This window comes from Trachemys scripta, chromosome 9 (assembly GCF_013100865.1).
Source record: "Trachemys scripta elegans isolate TJP31775 chromosome 9, CAS_Tse_1.0, whole genome shotgun sequence".
NCBI classification, from domain to species: Eukaryota; Metazoa; Chordata; order Testudines; family Emydidae; genus Trachemys; species Trachemys scripta.
In genome coordinates this window covers 4,250,027-4,262,505 of record NC_048306.1, presented here as the reverse complement: position 1 = coordinate 4,262,505, position 12,479 = coordinate 4,250,027, and the positions used below count along the sequence as shown (strand labels likewise).

Here is a 12,479-nt window from a genome sequence, read left to right as displayed (position 1 = left end):
GCATCGTGTCTGGGCCTCCCTTTTAGGGCCTACTCGCAGGTTTTGGGAATTCTACAGCGACGGAGGGAGGGCCATGTGAAGTGCCAACACTGTTGTAGCTCGAGCGTTGTGTTGGCAGGATGTCGAAGTGATAACCCTAGCAGGGCAACCCTTGTAAAGTTGTTAGGCCTGTCGGAGTCGTTGAAAGATTCTCCCCAGCCTGGCTTTCAACATCTGGAGTGGTTTGAGTGGGTCTGCTTCATCAGAGCCAGTCAGCTGTAACCTGAGGGAAAAGGAAGCCTTTTGTGTACAGCCAGTGATTACATTGGTGCTGCAGCTCAAGGGAACCGGAAGGCCTCCGGCGGGAAGAATGCCCTGTGGGAATGTGGGAAATGCTGTTCCGTGGGGAGTCTGAGTTATGCTGCAAGGCCCACTTGTTTCCCTCCAGCTCTTGGGAAGGAAGATGCCAAGGACGGTTGAGTTTTGCTGCAGTTAGCTGCTGCTTCGCCATGGATTGTTTTTTCTAGTTGCTAGTGGTACTAGGCTGGCTGTGTGTGTCTCCTTTCTGGTCTCTCTGAGCACCCCCTCTCAGGGATGGGGTCTCTTGCCCTTATTCATTTCGGAGTGAGCTCCCGATTCTTATCCACTTAGCCTGGGACCTAACTACACTGGCCCCGGGTATATCAACCATTTATCACCCTGCAGGAGGGTGACCAGATGTCCTGATTTTATAGGGACAGTCCCGATATTTGGGGCTTTTTCTTATATAGGCTTCTATTACCCCCATCCTCTGTCCTGATTTTTCATACTTGCTAGTTGGTCACCCTACTCTGCAGATGTGACTGGGTCTCCTCCCTTTGTGACCTAGTGACCAATAGCCTTCGTGAAACAAAGGATCAAAGAAAAAGTATTTTAAAACCACAAGCAGCCTACACCCATTTAATTTCATCTGATCTTAACAACTCAGTCCAAGCCAAGTTAGATAGACTTTCCCCTCAAACGATGGGAACAGAACAGAACCAGTTTACATTCTTGTAGTCAACTAGATCCTCCTGTGCCTAATTCCCTCTTGTTCAAACTGGTTTGGGTGCTTCACAAGAGAGCATGACCCATTGGTGTGAACCAGTGGTTCTCAACCAGGGATATGCATAGTCCTAGGGATATGAAGAGGTTTTCCAGGGGGTACGTTAACTCATCTAGATATTTGCCTAGTTTTACAACAGGCTACATGAAAAGCACTAGCCAAGTCAGTACAAACAAATATTTTATCCGTTTATACTGCTTTATATACTGTTCACTGAAATGTAAGTACAATATTTATATTCCACTTGATTTATTTTATAATATGGTAAAAATGAGAAAGTCAGCAAGTTTTTAGTAACCGTGTGTTGTCACACATTTGTATTTTTATGTCTGATTTTTGTAAGCAAATCGTTTTTAAGTGATGTGAAACTTGGGGATATGGAACACAAATCAGACTCTCAAAAGGGGGTACAGTAGTCTCGAAAGGTTAAGAGCCACTGGCCTAAATTGCTTGGTGACTATTCGTGCTTCCTCTCATAACTGCAATGTGGGAGCTCTCCAGCGGTGGCAGTGCTACCTGCATCAGTAATAAACACCATTGTCTTTCACAGCACACTTGTGCTGAGTAAAATTCACCAGTGTGCAGAGGGCCAGTGCAAGACCCATACCCTGCTTGAGTCCCGATTTCAGACTACCCAGTACGGTTATAGGATGCATAGGCCTGTGCTGTCTCTCTGTAAAAGGGTGAATTTTCCCCACTGTTAATACTTAGTCCCAACGCACTACAGGTGTTTCATCTGTAGCATCCTCAAACCTCCCCCACTTTCCCCTCCAGTACAGTGTTGCCATCTCTTGCCATATTCTAGCGAGTCTCTCCATGTTTAGTGTCTTCTTAGAGTTCCAGCTGCTGGAGAAAAGCGAGAACAGCAGAGTTACATCTTTAATTGAAAATTGCAAGTTCCCAGCTCTCGTGGTTGCAGAGAAAAAATCGTGACCCAGGAGCACCCTGAAGGTCAATGTAAAGAACCCCAACTCTGTTACTAAAACCAAACCAAACAACCTCATGGTTTGCGGGCCTGACTCATTTTTGAATGCTTGGGATTGGTCATAGAGTTCCAAGCTAAAAACAGCAATATTGAAATTCACTCGCTGGTTCTGATTATTATGTTTTCTAAGCCAGTTATACAAGATGGGCTTCTGATACTCCCTTCCCCATTAACGTCACAAAACTTCTGGGTACAAAATCCTGATACTGAATTTAAGGGTAGTGCAGCCTATCCTGGGTCTTACGTGTACTGTGTGCTAATGATGTGGCATGGGCGGAGGCCTTGAAATCAATTCCAATCAGCCTACAGTGAATTAAAGGCTCGCTTGAGAATATCTTCATCATAGTTTCGCATTGCAAATCAATTCACAACTGCTACAAAATGGAGATGGGTGACTTGTGTGCTGAAGGGTAAGTTCCCCTACTCCCCCCGTGCTGTAGTGCTCAGAAGTGATGTTAGCTGGACTGTAACATTTTGATTGGGCCAAATCTTAAATTTAAAATGTTGGCAAGAAAATGTTCCTTGTCTATGGACATCAAAGTGTAACTACTGTTCTGCACTAGCCACAGCAAGGGTTGGTTTGAATATCATAATCACTTTCACTTGCACTTAGGGTAACCAGACAGCAAGTGTGAAAAATTGGGACAGGGTGGGGGGTAATAGGTGCCTATATAAGAAACAGATCCAAAAATCGGGACTGTCCCTATAAAATCGGGACATCTGGTCACCCTACTTGCACTCAGGGCTGGCTCTGTCTTTGCAGGACCCTTTCTGATGCAAGAAGTTTAGGGCCCCATCTGTAACTGGGCCAGTGAATCAGGTAGGGGTGTGTGTGTGTGTGTGTGTGTGTGTGTGTGTGTGTGTGTGTGAAGGGACTGTGTGTGACAGCAGAAGTGGTGTAGCAGAAGCACTGACTTTGGGATTTGCTGGGGGATGCTTAGCTCCCCACTCTGCCCCAGGCCTGCCCCCACTTCACCCCTGCTCTGCCCTGCCCCATTCCGCCCCCTCCCCTGAGCACACCCTGCCCTCGCTCTGCTTCTTCCCCCTCCCCCCAGCACCTCCCACCTGCTGGTGATACAGCTGATCACCGGTGGGCGGGAGGCGCTGGGAGGGACAGGGAGGAGCTGATTGGCAGAGCCAGCCAGCGGGGGAGAAGCACTGGGGGAAGGGGAGGAGCTGATCGGTGGGGTGCTGAGCACCCACTATATATTTTTTTTTTCCTGTGGGGGCTCCAGCCCTGGAGCATTGATGGAGTCGGCACCTGTGGGTGTAGGCCTAAGACCAAAACTGCTCCTGGTATGTTGCAAGAAACTCCGCTGGCAAAATAGCTACATGGCCGCTGCACCTATTATGTGGCCTTTTTTTAGGAGACTCTGAACTGCTGATACGGCTGCAGAGGGTGTGAGTATTGCCAGACGCTTTTCAAGATGAGGTTTAGAGTATAGTTTCCAAACTAGATTTTGGGTTGGACTTTTAAACATACATGTCTATATTTGCAAGTCTTGACTTATACCTGTGCTAAGCAGGGTTTGCACTCAACCCTGGCATGTTCAGAAGTGCACATGTGCTTTTGAAAAGCTTGCGTCTTGCACATTGTAAGTAACATGTATCAGTGTAAGGTCAATTAATTAACTAACAACTCCGATATTATTTAACCAAGTCATTAGAAATTGTAACATTAAGAACTAAAAGTAAAACACACAAGATAAATTCTGAATTGTGCTGGTTTAATGTCTTAGGTCAAGATTTTCAAAAGAGGCGAGTGATTCTGGGTGCATCTGTTTTTGGGTGACACATTGGATACGCCTTAGGAGCCTGATTTTCAGAAAGTGTTGATTAATCAACCCCGGAAAATCAGACCCCATTAAGTCGTCAACGGGGCACTCCAAAACGGAGACACCCAGAAGCACTAGCTGCTTCTGAAAATCTTTACTGTAATTACATAGCAAATGAATATAGATCTGTACAAAATGTAGATATCTAATAGACACATGAATCGAACTAATCTTTTGTGATTGCTGAAATGTAGGCAGCAGTAAGTATTTATGTCTAAGATTTTTATTTCAAGTTATTAGGAATTTTTGTAATCTTAAAAGTTGTCTGAATATGCCTGAAAAACCGTATTAATTTAATGGCCAAAAAGCAAGGATTTTAAAAAGGCAAAATAAAGCTATAAGAAGGAAAACATTGATCCATTGTAAAGTGGTTCTGTTGCTGATTAGTCCTTCCAAAATTTATTATCTCCCAAGTCAGAAAATCTATGACTAAGTGTCATAAAGAAGTAATTTAAAAGTGGTAGAGAGCAGTAAAGCAGCAGGTGACCACAGTCATAGATTGGATACCTCCCCCCCCCCCCTTTTTTTTTTTTTTTTTTAAGGAAATTGGTAAGTAACTGATTATAATAATGCAGCATATTTGTACTGCTGTAGTCGGTCAACTTATTATTATTATTATTATTACAATGAAAAATTATGTTCCTTTTTAGGAAAAGGAAATTAAATTGCTTACTAAACCCATGCAGAATCTGCAAGAACAGGGCTGATATTGCAGAAATACACATTCCTAAGAACTTTTCCTCTCCTGGATTGACACCTCCTCATCTATTATTGGGAGTGGACTACGTCCACCCTGATTGAATTGGCCCTGTCAACACTGGTTCTCCACTTGCGAAGTAACTCCCTGCTCTCCATGTGTCAGTATATAATGCCTGCATCTGTAACTTTCACTCTATGCATCTGAAGAAGTGAGGTTTTTACCCACGAAAGCTTATGCCCAAATAAATCTGTTAGTCTTTAAGGTGCCACCAGACTCCTTGTTGTTTTTGTAGATGCAGACTAACACAGCTACCCCCTGATACTTCACACACACTTGTAATTCCCTGGGCAGTGAGTGTTTTTTGCATCTCCTTCTGAGTCTGATCCATAGTGAACATAAGCATGGCCATACTGGGTCAGACCAAAGGTCCATCTAGGCCAGTATCCTGTCTTCTGACAGTGGCCAATGCCAGGTGCCCCAGAGGGAATGAACAGAACAGGGAATCATCAAGTGATCCATCCCCTGTCGCCCGTTCTCAGCTTCTGGCAAACAGAGGCTAGGGATGCAAGTCTGTTACAGACATTGCTTAGGAATCTCTGCATCATTCACTTAAGAGCCAGAATCTCAAGTGAAGAGCTGTACAATCCTCACCCTTTGTAGGGGCTGGGACACACTCCTTTACGAGTTGGGCACAGAACACGTTGACTAGTGGGTCAAACACTTACAAGTAAAACACCTGGCGTTAAGCTGGAAGATGCAATAGAGTAAGAAATATGGACAGCGCCTGCATTTAAATGGATAGCTAAAGTAGGGGAAGATCTGCTGCTAGTTTGTGATGCAGTTTCACGTGTTTTCTCTGCCTAGTTCAAAGATCTGTTTCAATAGCGGCTGTCACTTCTGATCTGGCTTTAAAAAAGGTTATTTCTTGAATATTTTTTAACCTCGTCTAAAAAGCAGCATGTGCTGTAGATGTGAAGGGCTGACATATTTTGTTGAGAGAGAGCCCCTGCTGTGCTTTTTAATGTGCAGCAGCTTTAAAGTCGGAGGTGACAGGCTTTTCTTTTTTTCTAGATTATTTAGATTATATTTGTGACCATGTAGATCAAATTCTGCCACAAGCAAAGGGTAAGCAGCGTAATTGACATTCTCGAGTAACTCTCCCTCCCCTCCTCCCCCCCCAAAAAAGGACACCGCTCAGACTGAGAGTCTTGAACTGATGGGCAGTATAACCAATTTTTTCTGCTAGGTTACATGCAATTTATTTTAAAGACACAATATGAAGTGCTGTGCATGACTAGGATGAAGTAAAAGCAGATGTTTAACATCTAATGGGAATGGCGTTTTTGAACTGGTGAGAAACTGAAATCCGCTTATATTTTTCACCTTGTGATGTTTATCTGAGACATAAGTTTGCCAACAAAAAATTAACTGAGGCTATGAAGTAAATATGGGTCTTGAAATTGATCTTGATGAAGAGTCGGACCTGGAAGAAGTTAATATGGCCAGACACATAATGGTTCTCTTTGAATTCTGTCACACTGCAAAATTCTGTAGAAACGACCTGATTCTGAGGTCTGGTCTACACTGCAGGGGAGGGGATCGATCTAAGTTTCACGTAGCTGAAGTTGTGTATAACGTAGCTGAAGTCGCCGTACTTAGATCTACTCACCGTAGTGTCTTCACTGCGGTGAGTGGACAGCTGACATTCCCCTGTCGACTCTGCCTGCGCCTCTCGCTCTGGTGGGGTACCGGAGTCGACTGGAGAGCACTCGGCGGTCGATTAGACGCGATAAATCAACCCCCCGCTGGATCGACAGGTAGCGATGAATCCAGCGGGTAATGTAGACAAGCCCTGAGATTACACACAATGCTATGTTAGAAGAACATTATGAAGGATGAGAAGTCAGCCATTTGGAAGCTAGGAAATGCCATGATTAAGATTACTTGTGCAATCTTAGTTTGCCGCCTTGTGTGCATGCATTGTGATAGTCCTTAATTACACGATCACATACTATTGTTTTCCCTGCCTCATTCAGTGCACAGAATGGAGGTAGCTCATGGAATGAGCAGCTATTCAATATTTTGTTTTATCCTCATTGTTCAAGGTGGGGCCCTACTGCACACTATTCAAATCCTGATCTGAAGGCAGAATTATTAGACGCTTTGTGGGCTTGTCTATGGCGCTCATCATTACAGCATCCCAGTGCGTCACAAACTTTAACGAATTTACCTTCACAACACCGCTGTGAGGTGAAGGGGTGGTACTACTCCATTTTACGGATGGGGAGCAGAGGTATAGAGAGAATAAGGTCAAAAGTATCCACTAATTTTCAGTACAGGCGAGTCTCATCGTACGCGCATTTAACATGTGTGAATTCAGCTTTGTGCGTTCGGCAAAAACAAACAAAAAAAAAAACAAAAAAGAGAAAAATAACAATTTAAATACTGTACCTGTAGTGTGGGTGATTCCGTCTGCATTACACTCAATGTAATTTTGACTATACGTGGTTTTTGCTTTACGCGCTGACAGCGGAATGTAACCCCAGCGTAAGATGAGACTTGCCTGTACCTATTCTGAGAAGCTTAGACCTGATTTTTCGGAGTATTAGGATTATATAGCACTTTGTATGTTCAAGCTCAACTCCCGTTAACTTCAGTGGCAGCCGTGAGTGCTCAATGCTTCTGCTAATCAAAGCCCAGGGTATCAAGTTGGTCACCCAGAAAATGAGGAACGCACAATTCGTGACCCTGTGTGAAAAGTTTGGTTGAAGTGACTTGCCGAGCATCACATAGGAACAGGGCTAGAATCCAGCTCTCCAGGGCAGCATTCAACTGCCTTCACCATGAGTCAGTCTTTTTTCTTCCTGCCATCCCCTGCCAACTTCTGCCAAAAATGAAGCACTGTTTCTACAGCCAACAGCGTCATTCACAACACAATCCTGATTCATTTCCAAGGCAGGTTCGTTCTGTGCACTGAGTGAGGCAGGGACGCTGTGGAACAAACGAGTAATTAAGTGCTGTATCGTACTGTATACACACACAAGGCGGCCAAAATAATCTTGCACAGGCAACCTTTAACCAGGCCATCTCCTACCTTTCTGAGTGGTTGAATTTGTAACCTTCAATCATGCTCCTTTAGTGTAGTGTTTGGTGTGTAATTTCCTAGGTTTTAGAAAAGCAAACTGTAAAAACAAATCCCATCACGTGGGGTCATATTTGACTCCCCCTTTGTTCGTCAGCAGGGTTGGAACCTGTAGATCACTGCACCGACCCTTGCTACGTGAGCTATTGGAGTAGGTGGTAGCACCAATAGGCTGTCGTCCTCCACCCCCCGCCAGTGGGTTTCACAGGTGGTTACTGACAGCAGAGGAAGGGTGAGACTCAAGAATCTTGGGTTCCTTTCCAGGTTCTAGAAGGGAGTGTGCTCTAGTGGGCACAGACTCTTTTTTATGTATTTCCCTTTGAGTGTGACCTCTTCTGCCCTGTCCCCTGCAACCTGGCTCTTGACTGGGACAGGGACAGATCCTGTCTCTGCCCTACCTCTGGCGTCTTGTTTGAGCCCCATCCTCCTTGCCATCCCAGTCTGCGTTCCTCAGGCGTCTCATCCCAGTCCTTGTCTCCCCCCTCTGGGCTCCTCCTGCAACCTCGATCTCCCCTCTCCCTGGTTCCTAGTCCAGCCCGTCCGTCTCCCACAGCTCCTTGTGCAATCTGAGCATTCTTACTCGGCTCCTACTCTCCACCTTGTGTCTTTCACAGCCCCAGCCTTCCCGCCCCATGGCTTCCAGTCTGAGTCCCCAGCTCCTCCTCCGAGCTCAGCGTCACCCCTGCCCCATCCATCCCCTGTTTCCCTTGAGCTCCCAGTCGCCTTGCCCAGCCAGGTCCAGGTAGGGTTGGCCTGGAGTCCCCAGGAATTAAAGATTAATCTTTAATTAAAGATTATGTCATGTGACGAAATCTCCAGGAGTACATCCAACCCAAATTGGCAACCTTAGTTCCAGGCCCAGTTTCTCTTACACCCCCTCTCCCCATGTCTCCAGTCCCAATCTCGCCAGACTCCTTGTGCCAATCGACTCCTTGCCCTCCCCCTGTCCAACTCTTGTCCTTTCTGCATTCAAATCAGATGGCTTCCCGCTCCATGCTGCCCAATGCAGGTGGTCACGGAGTTCACAGGAGGGACATGTTCCCTACTCTGGGTTCCAGTGCCCACCCCCATTCCAGTCTGGAGCAGAGCAACTACAGGGAAAGTCCAGTTTTGCTGTGTAGTCCTTGGCTGTAGCAAGCTCAGTTACTCTGTGGATGACACATGCACAGTCTGGAGCTGGACAAGGAGCTGTGAGGGGGTGGAGCATGCTCCGAAAGAGTGAACATCTTCTGAGACTTTAGCAGCTAAGATCTCCGCTGTCTCTACTGAGCCTGCGTGAACTGTGACTTTGCAAAGGTTTATAACTTGGTCAAATTTAGGCAGATTTTCATAAGCACTGCAAAAGACACATTCCTGACACAACGGGTCATTTTCCCCCGCCCCCCCTCCCGGTCAAAATTCAAGTCCCTGCCCCAAAGCATGGGGGCGCTAGAGTTGTTCAAAGAAAAGGTAGCCAGAATTTATTAACATGAGCAAAAAAATGTACTTTTCCCGAGTCTCATTCTTGGAAATGGCTGAAAATCCCCCCTCCCCAAAATAAACTGCCTGAGGCAGATACCTGGCATGTAAAATTTAAACGCAAAGGGTTAAAGTTTTGTCAAACTTACAAGCAATTGAAAACAGGGTCTTGCGATCGGAAGCATTAGTCAGATGCTGCTGCCACCTCCACCTATAATAATAATAATAATAATTCTAAAATTCAATCTAAATATCTGTCGCAGAAAGCTCTTCTATTAGCCATTGCAGTACAATCATGGTGTTTGAGCCACAAACATGATTATTCATTTTGAGGTTTGTCTCAGAGACGTGCATGTGGTTGTTAAACTGAGATTCTTTGCAAATCCTAGATGGATTTTTATCCTTAGTATATGGAATATTATTAGCACATTATTTCATAACAACTAGACTTAGTTAAAACAGTATTTGCTGTGCATCACAAATCTTTTCAGGTTATTTCTTTTGCTGCTTTATTCTCCCTGTAACTGTCTGTGCAGTGGACTCAACTTAGATTAAAATTTTGTAATTTCCTTTCACTTTTTACAACTGCGCCAGTAGCATATTCAATTCAAATGTCGGCTCTGATCCTGCGAACACTTAAGCATGTGTTTTACTTCACTCACAGGAGTAGAGCCAGTCTAGTCAACCTGAGTAAAGTTAAGTATATATGTACTTTTTTACAGGGTACTGGCCCTAGAGTCCAGTGCTGCAACTGTCGTACTGAAGGGAGAAAACCTATGTGAGAAGTCACTTCAAAGTCAAGGAAAGATTACTTATGCAGGAGTTATAGGATTAGACCATAAAATTGACATATTGTAACTCAAAATGCTTTGAGTGAAATAATGCATTTACAATATATTTTTTTAAAAGAGGGAAACAAAGTGGAGTAGGGAGAGAAGCTGAGTTTGTTTTCCAAAGAAAAGGGCAGAGAGAGCCATGCCTGTTTCCGATAGCAGAAGGTGTTCAAGAAGGCTCTTGTGTAAGCAGTGACAAAGGTGTATGGTGGGCTGAAGTCCTAGCTGCCGTCCTTGCTCATGCGGAACAGTGCTTGACAGCGTGAGTAGACGTTCCGTTCATGGAGTCAGGTACTATTCAGTGTGAGTACGGGGTGCAGAACTGGGCCCCAAAAGAACGGAATGGCTGTCAGGCAAGTTGGAGCAGATCTGTGAGAAGCGTTGAAAACAAGGAACTACATTTCAAGAAGTTTGCTGTTGGTTGGGAGTGGGGAGAACAGTGAATAGACTTGAGCGAATCTGTCGTTTTAGTAGCAGTAACACAGGCTTTTGGTAGTAAAACCAACAATGAGCTGCACCTAATGAAGAACTCCAGCAGTGGAATGAACGCTCCGTTCTCCAGTGCTGAAAAGCGCTTGGTCCCTGTAAAAATGGGACTCTTGTGGAGACCGATGAGTACTCTGTGCGAGTTGCTCTCCAGTTTAGCTTTTCACGTGCCTGTATGAATATATCCTCTCTTCCTTTCAAACCAACGTTTTCATTGCAGCTTGAAAATGTGTATAATTCATTATGATGCATTTTCAGGCACGGAGAAGGAATGACTGTGCCCATGCTAGAGCTGAGATGAGTATAAAGCCGTCTGCAAATACATTTAGGAACAAAGGGGTCTGAGAGTCCTGAGTTCTGGTTGGAATATTCCGCTGTCTCTGTCATCTACACTGTGTATCACTGCCCCCTAGAGGCAGGATCACCAAAGGTAACATCCCTAATTATTACTGATTGCTAACAGCAAGGGTTACTCTCTGCATTAGTTGGAGTGCTACGTTCCGAGCCAGTGGTGTTACCTCTGATGTTATGTGTATGCATTGCAGCTGGCAAACGTGTATGTTCCCCCCAAGATGGAGGCTCCACTGTGGTTCTTGCTACTTGGCATGACTTCTCCCCTCTCCTTGCATGAATTGCGTCCTGGGTTTCTTTTCTGTGATGCCTGGTGCTTCCACTCAGTGTGACTCCTCACTGTGCCAGAGACACACGGAAATGCTGTCCCTCGGGAAAATGAATAATGGTAGCACTGCGGGCTGGGAGTATAAAACCCAGTACACATGAAACAATAAAACACATCAACACAAACCCCCATGGAGAAATGGCACACCAAAACCAATATAACAATGGCGGACTTGCAGGAAAATAGGATTTGGGATGAGGGTTCACTAATAAGTACTAAACATTAACAACGCAACAAGCTCTCCACTTCCCAATGCTAAGAACTCTTCCCAATACCCAGTTCCTTCCCTGGCACCTTCCCAGGAAGGTACCGCACTGAGGATGAGTCCAGAGACGAGTGCTGCAGCGCTGTGAACATTGGCCAGCTTAAACAAAAAGAGTTTTCTTACGGTGTCTTCACCCTTGGGTGCGGCAGAGTCCTCTCCTGGCTCCCTGGCCTGGAGTCTTGCGTGAGTCTCGGCTGGCTCTTGATAGCTGGCACTGGGATTTCTGCCTCTCTGGATGCGGATCTATCCAGAGCTGGAACTGCCTGACCCTGCACTAAATCTCTGTAGTTCAGTGTCTCCCTTGATGGGGGTCGGAGGGAGATTAATCAGAGACTCCCTGAGCTGTTCTGATTCTTGCTCCGCACCAAACCCAAACAGCCCCACACTGACACTAAAGTCATCTCTTTGTCTCTGAGTCAGGCTGTCCCGCTCCCAGAGAGGGCCGACCACCTGGGCTCAGCATTGTCCCAGCAAACTACTTGTCCTGATCACCCCATACAGATGCCTCCCTGCTGGCCTCAGCGGGAGTTCCTAGTCCGTTCTGTCCCCACCAGTAACTCCAAGCATGCTGGGAAATTATGTCAGAGGGTGCTGGTAGCCATCATTGTTGTAGTCTATAGGGTTGGACCCTCTAGAGGCTCTGTCTGGCACTCCAGGAGCTGGCAAACTCCAAATGACGGTTACCTATATCTATAGGTTCCTCACATAAACACTGTGCTCCCCATCATTGGGCTGATTTAGATACGTGCTGAAACGGTGAGCACAGGTCTAAATGAACTGAGCTACGTGCCTTTTTCTTTCTGGTGTATGTGTGTTTTGGACAGCAGACTATTCACATTGCTTTAATTCACTAGTAGTTTTCAGGGGCTGTTCCTCTTTGTGGGGAGCTAGCCCTAGGTTCTAGCCTAAGCTGCCATACGTTGTTTGTAATAGGAAGCTTCTTGCCATCCAGCAGCAAAGAGAATTGGCCAAGGTGAAACCGGCCATTGAAAAGAGACCGTGTCACTTTGAAGCATTCTGGGGCGGGAGCAAA

At 45.5% G+C, this 12,479-nt stretch overlaps 1 protein-coding gene across 2 annotated transcripts in view; it reads left to right on the top strand.

The window, feature by feature from the left end:
- The window catches only part of GPC3 (glypican 3), a 262,387-nt gene that overhangs the window by 31,273 nt on the left and 218,635 nt on the right, over positions 1-12,479 (top strand). The window lies entirely within an intron of this gene.